This window comes from Triticum urartu, chromosome 7A (assembly GCF_056163025.1).
Source record: "Triticum urartu cultivar PI428250 chromosome 7A, HENAU_Tu73, whole genome shotgun sequence".
NCBI classification, from domain to species: domain Eukaryota; kingdom Viridiplantae; phylum Streptophyta; class Magnoliopsida; order Poales; family Poaceae; genus Triticum; species Triticum urartu.
The window spans coordinates 604,154,843-604,168,295 of NC_141879.1; positions in this window are offsets into that span (position 1 = coordinate 604,154,843).

Genomic DNA, 13,453 nt, shown 5'->3' on the forward strand with positions numbered 1-13,453 from the left:
CTTCCATTACGACCGGCTTGTCACTGACACCGGCCAGCTTGGGGCCGAGGTGGCGGAGGCGACGGGAGTCCGGCAAGCGCTTGACGAGGCCAGCCGGCTGCAGGAGCGGCTGGCGGGCGACAAGAGCCGTCTTGAGGCTGAGGTGGAGCGCCTCAAGGTGGAGGTTGCCAAGGTCGCGGAGGCGCAGCGGGCCCTTGCTGAGGCTGATCAGCAACATGGCAAGCTGGCCGACGACAAGGGCCAGCTCCAGGGCAAGGTGGAGCGCCTAAAGGTGCTAGAGGCCGCAGTGGAGGAGGCCCGTCAGGCAGAAACCCATCGCCGCGAGGAGGCCGAGAAGGTGGCCGAGGCCAAGGACGCCGAGTTGAAGATGACCCTTGCCAAGGTCCCCAACTTGGAGAAGACGCCCCAGGAGCGTGACGGCACCATTGCCAGGGAACGACGAGGTACGTTGCTCAAAGCACAGCACCTGGAAGAGTGCTTCTCCAGTAAGTGCTTTCCTTGGGTTCTGCCGGGTTGGGTTGCCGGCTTTTTCCCCTTGGTTGATCTGACTTGCTCTTCTTTTTGATAGGGGCCTTCCCGGAGACGCGCCAGCTGGCGGAGGAGGCCGTCCGCTTTCAACGACACCCGCAGGGAGTTGTGGGCTCCGGGACCGACCAGCGGGCGGCTTGGACCTTCCCGGAGATCGAGACCGCCGCCGAAGCTCGTCTGCGAGTCTTGGGCGAGCGGATGGGGCGGCTCTCTGAGGTCGGCGCGGCTATGACAACGGCCCTCTGGCCGGGCTCCATTGCATCGAATAGCTTCACGTAGTTGGCGCGGTGGTTGGAGTCGGGCCGGGACCGGCCCCACGAGTGGTGTGTTTCTGCCGCCCGTGCCGGTGCTGAGATGGCGCTCGGGTTTGTGATGTTTGGCATCCGTATCTGCGCTGCTGCTGGTTTCGCTGTCCGGGCGGGACCCTTTTTTCTTCATCGCCTCCGCCGCGGCGTCGCGCCGTCTCTCTGGTAGCGCTCGGGGGCTCGACTTCGACCCGCCCCCGAAGTGGCCGTGCGGGACGGCGCGCCCTCGCCGTCGGCTTCGCCATCTTCGTCATCACCAACGCAGCGCCGGCCGTCCGTCCGCGGGCGCCCCGCACGTGGGGCCTAGCTTCGGTCGGCCATGATCGTCCCCTCGCCGCTCGCGTCTGCTTTCCTCCGCGCAGCGCCTTGCTCCGGCCGACACGCGCGTTCGCTCCTCCACATGATGTTAACACTGTTGTAAAAGGTCATGTTAATATAAATGCTCTACCTCTGAAAGTTGCAGTTTCTTATCTGAAACTGAACTTGGAGTTTTTTATCTGAAACTGAAACTTGCAGTTTCTTCTCTGAGAACCACCTGTCAGCGACCAAAAGGCAGGGGAACCTCTCCTCTCCATCATCTCCATTCCAAAACCACCGTCTCGCCTCTCCCTCTTCTCCATTTCAAAACCACCCCCTCTCCTCTCCATCGTCTCCATTAGAAAACCACTGTCTCACCTCTCCCTCTTCTCTATTGCAAGACCACCGTCTCTCCTCCCATCTTCCAAAGATAGCACCAGACCACTCAGAAGGACATCTATGGAGGGGATGCAGCATCGAATCAGGCAGATTGCCAGTGGCGACTAGGAAAAGTTAGCCAGGTTGAAGGAGATCGTTACTTGGTTTGACAATGAATGGGAGATTTCGAGGACGGTGAGGGCCATGTGGCAATGTATGCGAAAGAGCGAGACAACGGCGATGAGGGCGGCGATGTACTCCTTGGCGGCAGTCATGCCGCAGTACTTCGAGTTCATCGAGTATCTCCTCCGGGTGATGGAGCAGACAGATTCGCCCGAGGCGGAAGTCAGGCGGAGGTGGTGGGCGTACAGGTCGAAGGTTGAGCACCTAGAGGATAACGAATCGATCGAGTACGGTGTGCCATTCATGAGGGTGCGGAGCCAGCCGGAGCCACAGGAGTATTCGTTCTCCCACCGCAAGAGGACGTTGGATGGCACGACGTCGCTTCCCCGTCGTTCTCCACGGTTCCCTCGATGCTCACCATGTTTCAATGGTGTTGGTAGGGTTTAAGGTAAGCTTCACACTAACCTAATCTTCCATCTGCCCATGCTTACAATCAGTGTGATAACTAATAAAAATCATTCTTACAATCAGTCTCCGAGTACTACGCCAATCACCCTAAAATAGCTCTGGACCTTTGGGTCAAAGTTGTGACATTGTGTACAAATAAACAAAAATAGATTGGTGCTTCTTTCAGAAAAGAGTACACCCCTAGAAAACTGCCAATATATGCTACTAGTATTTGGTTAGAGGATTCGCTGCCGAGAAAGATTCGTCCACAGTGAGTGCCACACATCCCACTGATGGTGGTGGATGCCAATGCTTAGATGGAGCAAGGTTGTTGTTGGTAATTTTTACTTGGCACCTCGCACTCTGCATATATGCCGGTTCCATCCATACATTTGTGCAGTTCCACCAAAATGTAGCTGAATAACCCCATTTGCACAGAAAATGAAAAGGCGTGATTACATTATAGTGGCACTAGTTGATGAGACATACACTAATAAACAGAAGAAAATATTACATCATACTGGAAATTGACCCAAGTCTCCCCGATACACCTTCTGCCAGTGATGAACATCAATGTACAGCGGTAGTACAAGGTGGGGCCTTGAGACATTCAAATCTCTATTTTTGTGCAGCTCAACTAAAATTAAGCACCCCAGTTTGCAGAAATGCTTAAACATTAACAATGCGACTAGTTGATGAAATATACATTAATAAAGAGAAGCACTTTCTGTATCTACATTGGAAATGAAATGATAGAGAGGACACTCGCTCTATTTTAACTATATTATTACTTCATTTTATCAGTGACACTAGGGTCGAGTAGGTGGCAAACGAGGTGTACCGTGCGTCGCAAGGATGAAGGCTGGGGGTGCTTAGACTAGGATGTTGAACCTGGCTCTTTCAGTCCCTATCTTCCCACTGATGTTTCTGTGGTAGCATTTGGGTATTAATCCAAACTTGGTCGAGCTGGTGCTGCGTCCCCCTACCTGCCTAGCTTATGTGGCGAACTTGTCTCCTACTAGTACTCAGTTTGTTCTAGTAGTAGTTGCATAACTGCCCGTTTACACTGAGATGTTGTCGGATAATGGTTCTCTAAGGTTGGCTTTCTTTAATGAAATCGGAGGGAACCCCCTCTTTCGATATATAAAAAACAGTGGCACTAGCGGTGCCAAAACATTGCCTCAAATTAATAGTGCCACTAGATTAAGGTGCAAAATAATGACATTACTGCTTTATCATGGCAGTGCCAAAACAGTAGCACAAGAGCAGGATCAACATGCAGGATCTTTGGCAAACGGTCAGACCAAAAGGGAACATACCTCGTGATGGGAACCATATCTGCAGTCAACGCCATCGTAGAAGGGATGACACCAGTCACCAATATGCATGATTCAATTCATGGGACCTTTTGGTGCGGTTCACCTAAAATGAAGCAATGTCCCATGAGCTAGCAGCTTCTTCTTCTTTTTTTAAGAAAAGGGCTCCAGCCCCGGTTCCATTTCCATCAGAAAACAAAAACCCACAGAGCTTCTTCTTCATTAGATCCAATAAAATTGAGCAACATCAAGGTTGGTCGTGAAGCTCCTGGAGAGTAGGCGGACCAGGACAGTTGCATCCCTAACGAAAAGAAGCAACTTTACTTAATGGGAAATTTAGCAGGAGATGAAAAAAGTGCCATTGATTCATATTACTGGAGGCATTACATTGAAAACAACATTGGTTTAACGTGTCCTTACTTTTAACAGTGCGACAGCTACATTTTACCAGTGGCATTACATAAGAGCGGCTCGGGGCAACAAACATCAGAAGAGGATATCTGGGTTGGTCCCATTTTTGTTCAGTATATAGCCACCTTATACTGTGTGAAGCTAGAAAATCTAGTGTTGGACTTACTCTGTTGACTTGTCCCCCAGTCCCCACTTTCTTTCCTTTTTCAACCAAAAGATCGGGTTTATATTGAGTTTGTACTGCGTTCCCTTTATTTCCCTATTAGACCTAGAGGCCAGTTGGATAGCCAGTCTCTGCTACTTTTCGCCCCCATTATTTCCTCTTTCGACCAAGTCCTAGATTCAGGTAACAAATCTTCCCCCACCCCCACCCACACCCCCTTTCTTCCTTGTTTGAACCAAGTACTACTAGATTCGAGTGCATGAACTAGTTTTACCTCTTAATAATAAAAAATTAGGTGGTTTCCGAACAGCCGATCGATCATATCTACACGAGGGGGGCTGAGATATAGTAAAAGATACAAATGCAGCGATGTCATGAGCTCAAGAATTAGAGCAAGGATGGTTTCGAAGGAAGTTATACCTGAGGGTCGCCGGGATGTCGCTAGGTGGGCGGCGGGAGGCCGGATCTGCCCACACTACGATAGCGAGGAAGAAGGGGTGGGAGGCCCTCCCTCGCCAGCAATGCTTGGGAGAGAATGGCAAGGCACGCTGATTGGGACGCGCCGGCAGTGGGTAAGAGTCATCGCCGAGGACAACCGCATGAACGTTGCACCTTCTCGCGTTCCCCGGCGGAGAGGATCCGGTTGGATCTGTGACCAGTGGTGAGTAGAGAGAGAGTGTGGCCACCGCTATCATGTTTAGATCTAGAGAGGACGAGGCAGTGTGAAGCGAGCAACACTAGCAAGCAAGCACGGAGGCTCCTGCCTATATAGTGGAGTACTAGTTTTCTTTTGTCTACCGGTCGGAGCCGGCTTGACCTCAGCAATGACTCTCGAGAAGTCTTCATGCACCTGCCCCGGAGGCGCAGTTGTCGTCATTTTGATCTAAAGCACTGGATTATAACATGTAACACAAAAAAATGCCACATGACAAGAAATCATAATCTCACTGCCCAAAGGAGACAAGATGAATCCCGACGGACAAACTAGATGAGGATCAAAGCTCAAATTAAAGATAAAATTGTAGAAAAGGGGTCTGTCGATAGATGTCCTAATTAACATAGTCGGCTTGACCTAGATGGCAGCCGAGTAGTCTTTGTGCATGTGCCCCCAATGACTAGCCCAACTCAGTTGTCGCTGTTCAACCCTCGCAGTGATCCGAAGCACATGGCACCTAAATTTTGTGAGATGACAAGAAACCTTTTTTAGATTTCTCACCAGAACTACAACCATGTACAACACAGCCTGCACGATATATAGACGATAGCCAATCCAGGCGTGTCTGTTGGAGTCTGGTCACATGCATGGACGAACTGATCTTCCGTGTCTTGCAGGGATCTTCCAGGTACCAACGTATGTACTACTTCTATTAACTCACCTGACTTGTAGGGCCGGGGAGTGTGCCTATGGTCGTTTCTCAATTGCGGTCCCACATGTGTGTGCAAACGCAATATGACGCGCGTTCCATTCAGAGAGCAACGTATCAGACCGACCGATAGTCTGGGGTGCGACGCGAATGCGACGGGTGTGCTGTATACTCCATACATGTGTACCGCTGTTTTCTTGAGGCTTTGCTCCATGGCACAATCCATGGATACAAAATTAGTATATTGTACTATTTAAAATTCGAGGATGGGACTTTTCCCGCACGGTAGGCGGGGCAGTTCCGCCTAGTCGGTTTGACGGAGACGCGAGAAGATGAGGAAGTAGGCTGCTGAAAACGTAGGGCTGTGTGATTTGACAGTGAGTTACTGCTGGACAGGTGGGGCCCGGTGATTTGACTTGCCATTATCATTTTAACTGCGGCGCTACAACTGGCTTGAGTCTCCCGATTCCTGACCACCTCCATACAGGTGCCTCTCCCGATGCTCCACCATGTAGAGGCTGGCTCTTGCTTGAGAGCCCACTCCTCCACTTTTTCCTTGCCTCTTTCCCCCAGATATGCAAAAATGCCATGTAAAGCGGGCTTATAGCCCATTATTGTACTTGATCCTATAGGTGCTAAGCCTACCATATAGGCATAAAGTCTGATGTGGCAAGTTAATTAAGAAGGGAGAGACTAGTTTGGTGACCCCAGGAAGAAACGGTGATAAGCGCGTGTACCTAGATGAAGCAAACTTAGCAACAAAAAACTAAGCACCTATGCATAGGGGACTTGAGTTGATAAGCCATTTAATGCCCATAGCACCTCATCTAAGCACCATTTCATTGGAAGAGCTCACTCCTTGGCAAATGCAATAAATACTACGAAGAAAGAGATAGAGAGAACTAAAAAAAAATACTCTTATAGCCAACCTTATAGCTAACCTTGTTGTATGAGTGACTAAGTGATGAGTATGTATGACATGCCAACATCAGATAGCCTAACGCACCATGTTAAATCTCCAAGGGCGCGACCACGCGAGCGAGGCGATGGTCGTGGTAGGCGCGACCATTATACGGGCTGCTGGCAGCCCTTGGATCTGAGATCTAACGGTGGCATGCTAAGTTGCTGAAAATTTGCAGAATAACCCTCCAGGATAGGATATTCACCCATAGGTCTAGAATCACGCCATGCAACCGTTCGATCTCAGATCCAAGGGCTCTCGGAAGCCCGTATCATGGGAGAATGGAAAGCTTCATATCACCTGTAATTTTCCCGACGCTTCACATGACATCGGAAGCCATTTAATTGGGCGTCGAGTAGACATGACATATAATTGGGACCCATAGTACTGTGCATGAATCCATTTATCCACCAGGCAAGCCACTACCCTGCCATTCGCATGCCCCCCCCACTTCACATTTTTACAATCGATAAACCGCTCCTAGTCGTCTCGTCCTTTCACATTACGGCAGTTCCACTAATCCTAACCCTCCTCCCAAATCCATGGCATCCCAAATCTCCATGATCGGCGGTGAGTATAAGGTTAGAAACATCACCGGTGATGAGTTCTACGTCATCTACACCCGTTCTTCTGCAAAGGTCAAAGAATGCCTTGTTCGCTTCAAACGCATGTTCGAAAACTCAAATGATGAGTGGGTCGCTCGGCTAGATGTTGAGTACACCACAATCCTGGGAAGCGAGAAGAATCTAAAGGAGGGAGAGAAGAAGAAGCCCGCCGTGATCCAGGTTTGTGTGGATGACTTATGCTTGGTCTTCCACATATGCCATGCCGATGTTGAGTGCCAGCATTTTAAGAATTTCCTCAAGGACGGCTGAGTCAAATTTGTTATTGTAGACTTTAGGAACGACAAGGAAATCCTAGGTCGGATAGGCCTCATTGTAGGCGACCCCTTTCGACCTCCAGAAGAAAGGGCCGGTGCACTCCCGTGATTAGCCCTCAATGCTGACCCTGGCAGGAGCCATGGTTCATCCTTCGTACGGTACACTGAAGAAACCTCCGTTCAAGTTTCATCATGCATGGGAGTGGAATGTACTAGATATAGACCACATCCACTACGCTGCAATGGATGGCTACCTTTGTTTCAATATCTACAAGGGTTGGATGAAGAGCAAGAGCCAAGTGTGTGGTTCAAGCAAAGAAGTATCGGCCAAGAGGAAGAGTGACAAGGATGAAGTCGAGGACGTGGATGAGGAGTCCGAGTAAGGTGGCAGTGTCGTTGCTCATGGTGGTTCTAATATAGTGTCTACCGGATTAGTTGCTTAGTTTAATTTCGGGTGTGCTTAGTTTTATTTGAGGGGCGTGCCGTGCTGATCCCCTAGCAGAACTATGTTATGTTTCTTCTCGTTATATTTCGTACATTTCATCTTTTAGTTGGTATAGTACTACCACTCGTTTATTCACATTATATACGTACAATATATATGGCCAACATCATATAGCCAGCAGTTTAGTTGTCAAAGAATTTCAGGGTGCTTAGTTTTTTCAAAGAATTCCAGGGTGCTTAGTTTTATTTGAGGGGTGTGTTGTGTTGGAGACCATTAACTTATCATTGTGAGAATCGGCTTATTTTTGTCATGTAACATGGTCAACGGGTTTGACATGAAAAAAACAATGTCTAATGGCATTTCTAATATATAATGCCTCCCCCAGATTTTCTTTACAGAGGCAACATAGAACTATATGAGTGCCCTATTAAATTTTGGAATTATTCCGAGTTCATTTGGCCTTTTTTATACATTAATTAAGTTTCTGGTCATTTAATGTGCATAATTCAAATTTGAACTACAAGCACATGCTCCCGTGCACCAAAGTTGATTGAAAAATCACATGTGTGTCCTCGGCTGAATTTCTAGGTCACATGCAAGAAATGGGAATGAAATTCAAACATCTGGGCATCTTGGTTCGCCCGAGAACATAGAGAAGCTTGGTTTTAAAATTCTTGTAAATACAAAACACGCCTGAAAATCATGAAACTTGGCATCGTGTCATGTCATGGTACTACCATGCTGTGGTAAAAAAATTTGCAGAATAGGAACAAATTTTGGTATAAGTTTCTTGCAAACCGGAGCTTCTCTCAAGAAGGCTCATGGTTTTGAGAGGGAACGTGTCACCTTTGTGTGCATAATTCAAATTTTGAATACAAGCACATGCTCCAGTGTACCAAAGCTGGTTGAAAAATCACATGTGTGTCCTCAGGTAAATTTCTAGGTCCCATGTCAAAAATGGGAATGAAATTCAAACATCCGGGCATCATGGCTCAGCTGGAAACATTGAGAAACTTGGTTTTTTAATTCCTGGAAATCATGAAACTTGGCTTTGTGTCATGACATGGCACCAACATGTTGTGGTAATTTTGCTGTCCGATTTGTGAAAGTGCACACATTAACAATCAACAAAGTCATTTTGGAACAAGTGATGTCACGTTACAATCGGAAACACAATTATTATTGAAACCGTGGGTGTTCTATTTGCCATTTACGTGCCGCCACGCGTCCCCTTTTTTATTAGCTAGGAGGCGCCGTGCAGGGTAGCTATATGAGCACAGGAGGCATGTGAGCCCTTTGACCTCCATCTACCGTCCACCTCTCTCTCAAGGTATCCATTAATGGCGCCCGAGCCTCTCTTTAATGGCGTGGCAATGTCTCACTCGACTAAGATTTAAGAGAGAAAAAAAATCTGAAAAGAAAATTTTGCACGGATCTTGATGTAAGATCCGACGGACGTATATAGCATCTATTATGACTTATAGCAACATTGATGAACATATATAAGGACGATGAGAGTGGATAATAATTGTCTTACATAATTAGGAAGATAATTAAAAAAGGCACATGCGGCTATGCCCGAAATACACAAGGGCAAAAGAAGAAGGAAGATGCATACAATGATCTGGCTCGCTGATCTCTACTTTCTTTATGCGATGCAGGTCGCGGAGACTAGTTCTCGGAGCGGGCGATGATCTCTTTCATCAGTTTCATGTCCTTAATATGCTGCTTGGCAGCATCCATGGATTCCTCCACCAGCCTGTTGTGCTCGATGCGGAGCATGGCATTCTCATCCATAAGTTTTTTGATGATGACGCCCGTCCTCTGCAACAAGGCAGCGGTCTCCTCCTCCTGCTTCGCCCTTCTGACGATCTTCACCCTCAGCAGGTCGCACTCGCCCCGGAGCTTCGCATTGCCCTCCCCTAGTTGTCGGATGACGCCGGTAGCCTCATCCTGCATCCTCGCCCAGCCGGAGATGTGATCCATCTGGCTATGGACTATCGCATGCATGCTCCTGTAAGAGTCCTCGCCTGCCCGTGAGAAATTTTCCCAGGCCGCCGTGGCGCGGCGGGACCTCCCTGCTGCTTCGGCGGCGCGGCAGGACATCTCTGCTACTTCCGTGGCATGGCCGGACTAGTCTGCTACATCGACGGCGCGGCGGGACCTGTGTGCTTCTTCGGCAGCGCGGCGGGACCTCTGTGCTGCTACTACTGCGCGGCTGGACATGTCGGCTGCTTTCGCGGCGAGGCGGGAGATCTCTCGTGCTTCCTCTTCCATGCTCACCTCTCCCTGGTGGAAATCTCTCGACCCAGAACTCACGCTGGCTATGGCTTGATTAACTTGATTGTTTTTTGTGGATGAGGAGTTCAGGAGGAATGTGCAGTCATCTTAGCATAGTAGTATTTATAACCGAGTACTACTAATACGCTCCTAAGTGGGAAACCGTTTAGGTTGTGATCGGTGTGAAGAGGTTTGCAATTAAATATAGCGTGGTAGTAGTAGTAATTTGGAATGTGATGAGACGCGCTCAAAATTTATTGATGGTTCTAGTTTCGAAGTGCGGCACTATTCCCGGATGGCGTAACGTCGGCAGTTTTCTCGGCCGTGGTGTAGCATATGCCATGGTACTAGTTCTTTTTCTACTGCTGTGTACGTGCAAACACTGGCACTGTCGAATACATATCTTACACATGGCGTCCGACAGGAATAGCCTCGTGGCGAGCTATAGACTAGTCTTTTTTTCAGACGCATTACACCTATCTCTCGGGACTTCTCACACGCACCATCACTGCTCCCTAGGTCGATGCCATCCACATACAGTTGTACTCTGAGAAGAGGTGCACGCACGCACTCGTCCTCTCTCACACACGCATCTACAGCTATGAATTGTAGTGTTCTCAACCATCTGATTGGCTCTATCATAGGCTTCACGTTGCTCCTTGGCCTTGAGATTGAGAAGTTTAAAACACAGAGGCTAAGCTGGAGGCGTGAGGTTTTGGTTAATGTGCGGGCCGCACACGGCACCAACACGACACGAGCTTCGTCTGCCTGGTGCGCATGCAGTCGGGTGAGTTATCCAAGTATAGACACAACCAGGCCCTCGTTGGTATCCGCGCCTCGACTTTGGCTGGTCCTAGTGGAGAGTAGCATAGACTAGTTACTAGTCTATGTTAGTAGTACCTTCATAGTGGGTAGTGTCATATAGTATATGCATAATTTGGCGACGAGCGCTCTCTATATGTACCACCTTTTTCCTTTAATTACATCTTGTTAGTTTTGCTCCATGGCACAATAAATCGATACTACTACTGTACAAATGTATACATTTTTTAAAAGGCTAGAGGGGGCCAGTCTAGCTTGGTCCTTTTCATGAGAGGTGAGGGCCTTTGTGATTTGACGGCTCATTACTGCTGGAAGGCGGGGCCTTGTGATTTGACTGCTCGTATAAATGTGCCGACGACCTGAGGAGGAGCAAAGAACCATGTGGTATACTCAAGTTTTCCACTGGAGTATGACGGAGGAGCACGAAACACGGCAGCCCAGTGCCATATCCTCTACTCTCTACTCTTATTATATATTACTTGCAAGAGGCATTGTTCTGTTGGCGATAAAGAGTGATCTAATTTGCTAGTCATCTCATTTTTAGCATTGTTCTATTCATGCCTCGCAAAGAAGGTGACACGTGCAGCCAAACACCCGAAGCAAAATAAGAAACACGGGAGTAAAAGAAGAAGGAGGATTATCACCCCAAAAAAAGAAGGAAGACGCACACACACAAGTCTGGGCACTGCTCTCACTACATGAAGGGTTGCTGGCCACGGATTCGTAACTGCTTCTTCATCGCCTCCACGACCTCCATCTCCTTGCGTGTCTCCTCCGCCATCTTCATCATTATGTCCATGACGCAGGATTTTTTGACGCGAGCCTTCATCATCTGTTCCACGGCTGCATTAATAGCAGCCGGGTGATCGATGCGAAGCTTTGCCAACTCCTCCTTCTGTTTCATGACGAGGGCATGCAACATCTTCATCGAGGAACTACTATTCTCATGCAGCTGCTTCCAGTCGGCGTTCTCCTCCTTCAGCAGTTCGAGCTCGTGGCAGAGCTTCGCCTTGTCCTCCTGAAGTTGCAGGATTTTGTCGGTCGCCTTCTTCTCCGAGGCAATGCTCTTCTTCAGTAGCATCACCAAGCCGGCGGTCAACTCCCCCTGCTCATTGAGCTCAACGGGCATGTCGTCGAGGCTCTCCTTCAGCAGCTCCACCAAGCTGTGGATGAACTCCTTCTGCTTATTGAGGTGCATATTGAGCTGATCGGGCATGCCATCGAGGGATAATGACTCCAGCGCCGCATGTTCGCCTCCGCGTCTAGGGCGCTCCTGGGAGCCATCGCCTTCCCCTGAGAGATCTTTCGAGGTCTCTGCGTGGTGGCGAGCCCTCTCTTTTTTCCGTAGCCTTGGTTGCCGCTCCCTTGTTATGAGTAGTTCTCGACCTAGAGCTCTGCACACTGGCCATGGCAAGCATGGACGAAGAAGGAGGACTTATGAGGAGGAAGGTAGAGTAATTTTCAGTTAGGTAGTTCCCCTTTTTATAAGCTAAGTACTAGCACTAGTAATAAAACCTGCATAGTGGGAACACGTTCAGGTTTGGTACATACTGGTAGGTGTCAGCAGGCTTGCACTTAATTGTAGCACTAGTACTTTCGAATGTGATGGGAACAAGGTAGAGACTAATTGATGGTTTTTGGTTTCGAGGCCCGAAACGGCTCCCGGTGAGTTTAGTGGAACATAAATTTTAAGTAGACTACACTGCTCAGATGCGTAAATATTATGTTACTGTCAAAAATTGGCACAAAATACGAAGGATACCAACGGAAGTACTACTAGCAACCCATGATTTAACTACTCGCATGCGCGCAGTGGAGTACTAATGTCTTTCTTCTGCCCTCACGTCCACTCAATTTGCATGTGCTGTATTAATTGACCATCAATGAAGTGAAGGACTTTACACGCGTCAAATTATCACATGGGGTGGATCTTGGTACAAAATTGCGTCCGCCCATGTACCCGCGTGTGCGTGCGAGGGAATGAGTGCGTGTGTGGCGTGCGTGCACATCTTTGCTTCGTGCATGTACCGCCAATGCGGCTCAGGGGGGATGAGTACATTCTTCTGGAACTAATAGCACGTTACTGTGATCAATCCACACAAGGATGTCGCGACAACGCCTCCACATGTGCCACGTGTCTTCATGAACTGTAAGAGAGACACTGTGTAGCGTGCCATTGTGTTTTGCACATACTCGAAGTACTACTAAGGTACACGTGCATTGCACGCGTCAGATTTTGCAACCAAATTATGAATAAATACCACACTGTAACATGTAACCTCTGAGTCATATATGCCCGATGTAGACCTTCGTTTAATTCTTATAGTTCATCTCAGTCAAAATCAATTAGTTTTTATAAAAAAACCTAGGGCCTCTTTGATTCGTAGGATTTCCAAAACGCGAGAATAGGAAGAACATGGGATTAGAGTGGAATGTCGTCTAGAATCCTATAGGATGGTATGAGTGTTTGATTGTGCATAGAAAAAACGCAGAATTCTTTCAAAGAGGTTAGAGTGGATGGGATGTTTCCTATGAAATCTAGTGCAAATGAATCATATGGAAAAATTCCTATGGTTTACAATCTTACGAATCAAACAACCAATATATGAAAAATTCCTAAGGATTAGAATCCTCCAAAATTCCTTCGAGAATCCTTTGAATCAAAGAAGCCCTTAATCTATTTTATGATTCATGGAATTGTACATTGTAAAGCATAAAGTAAAAACAAGTAAT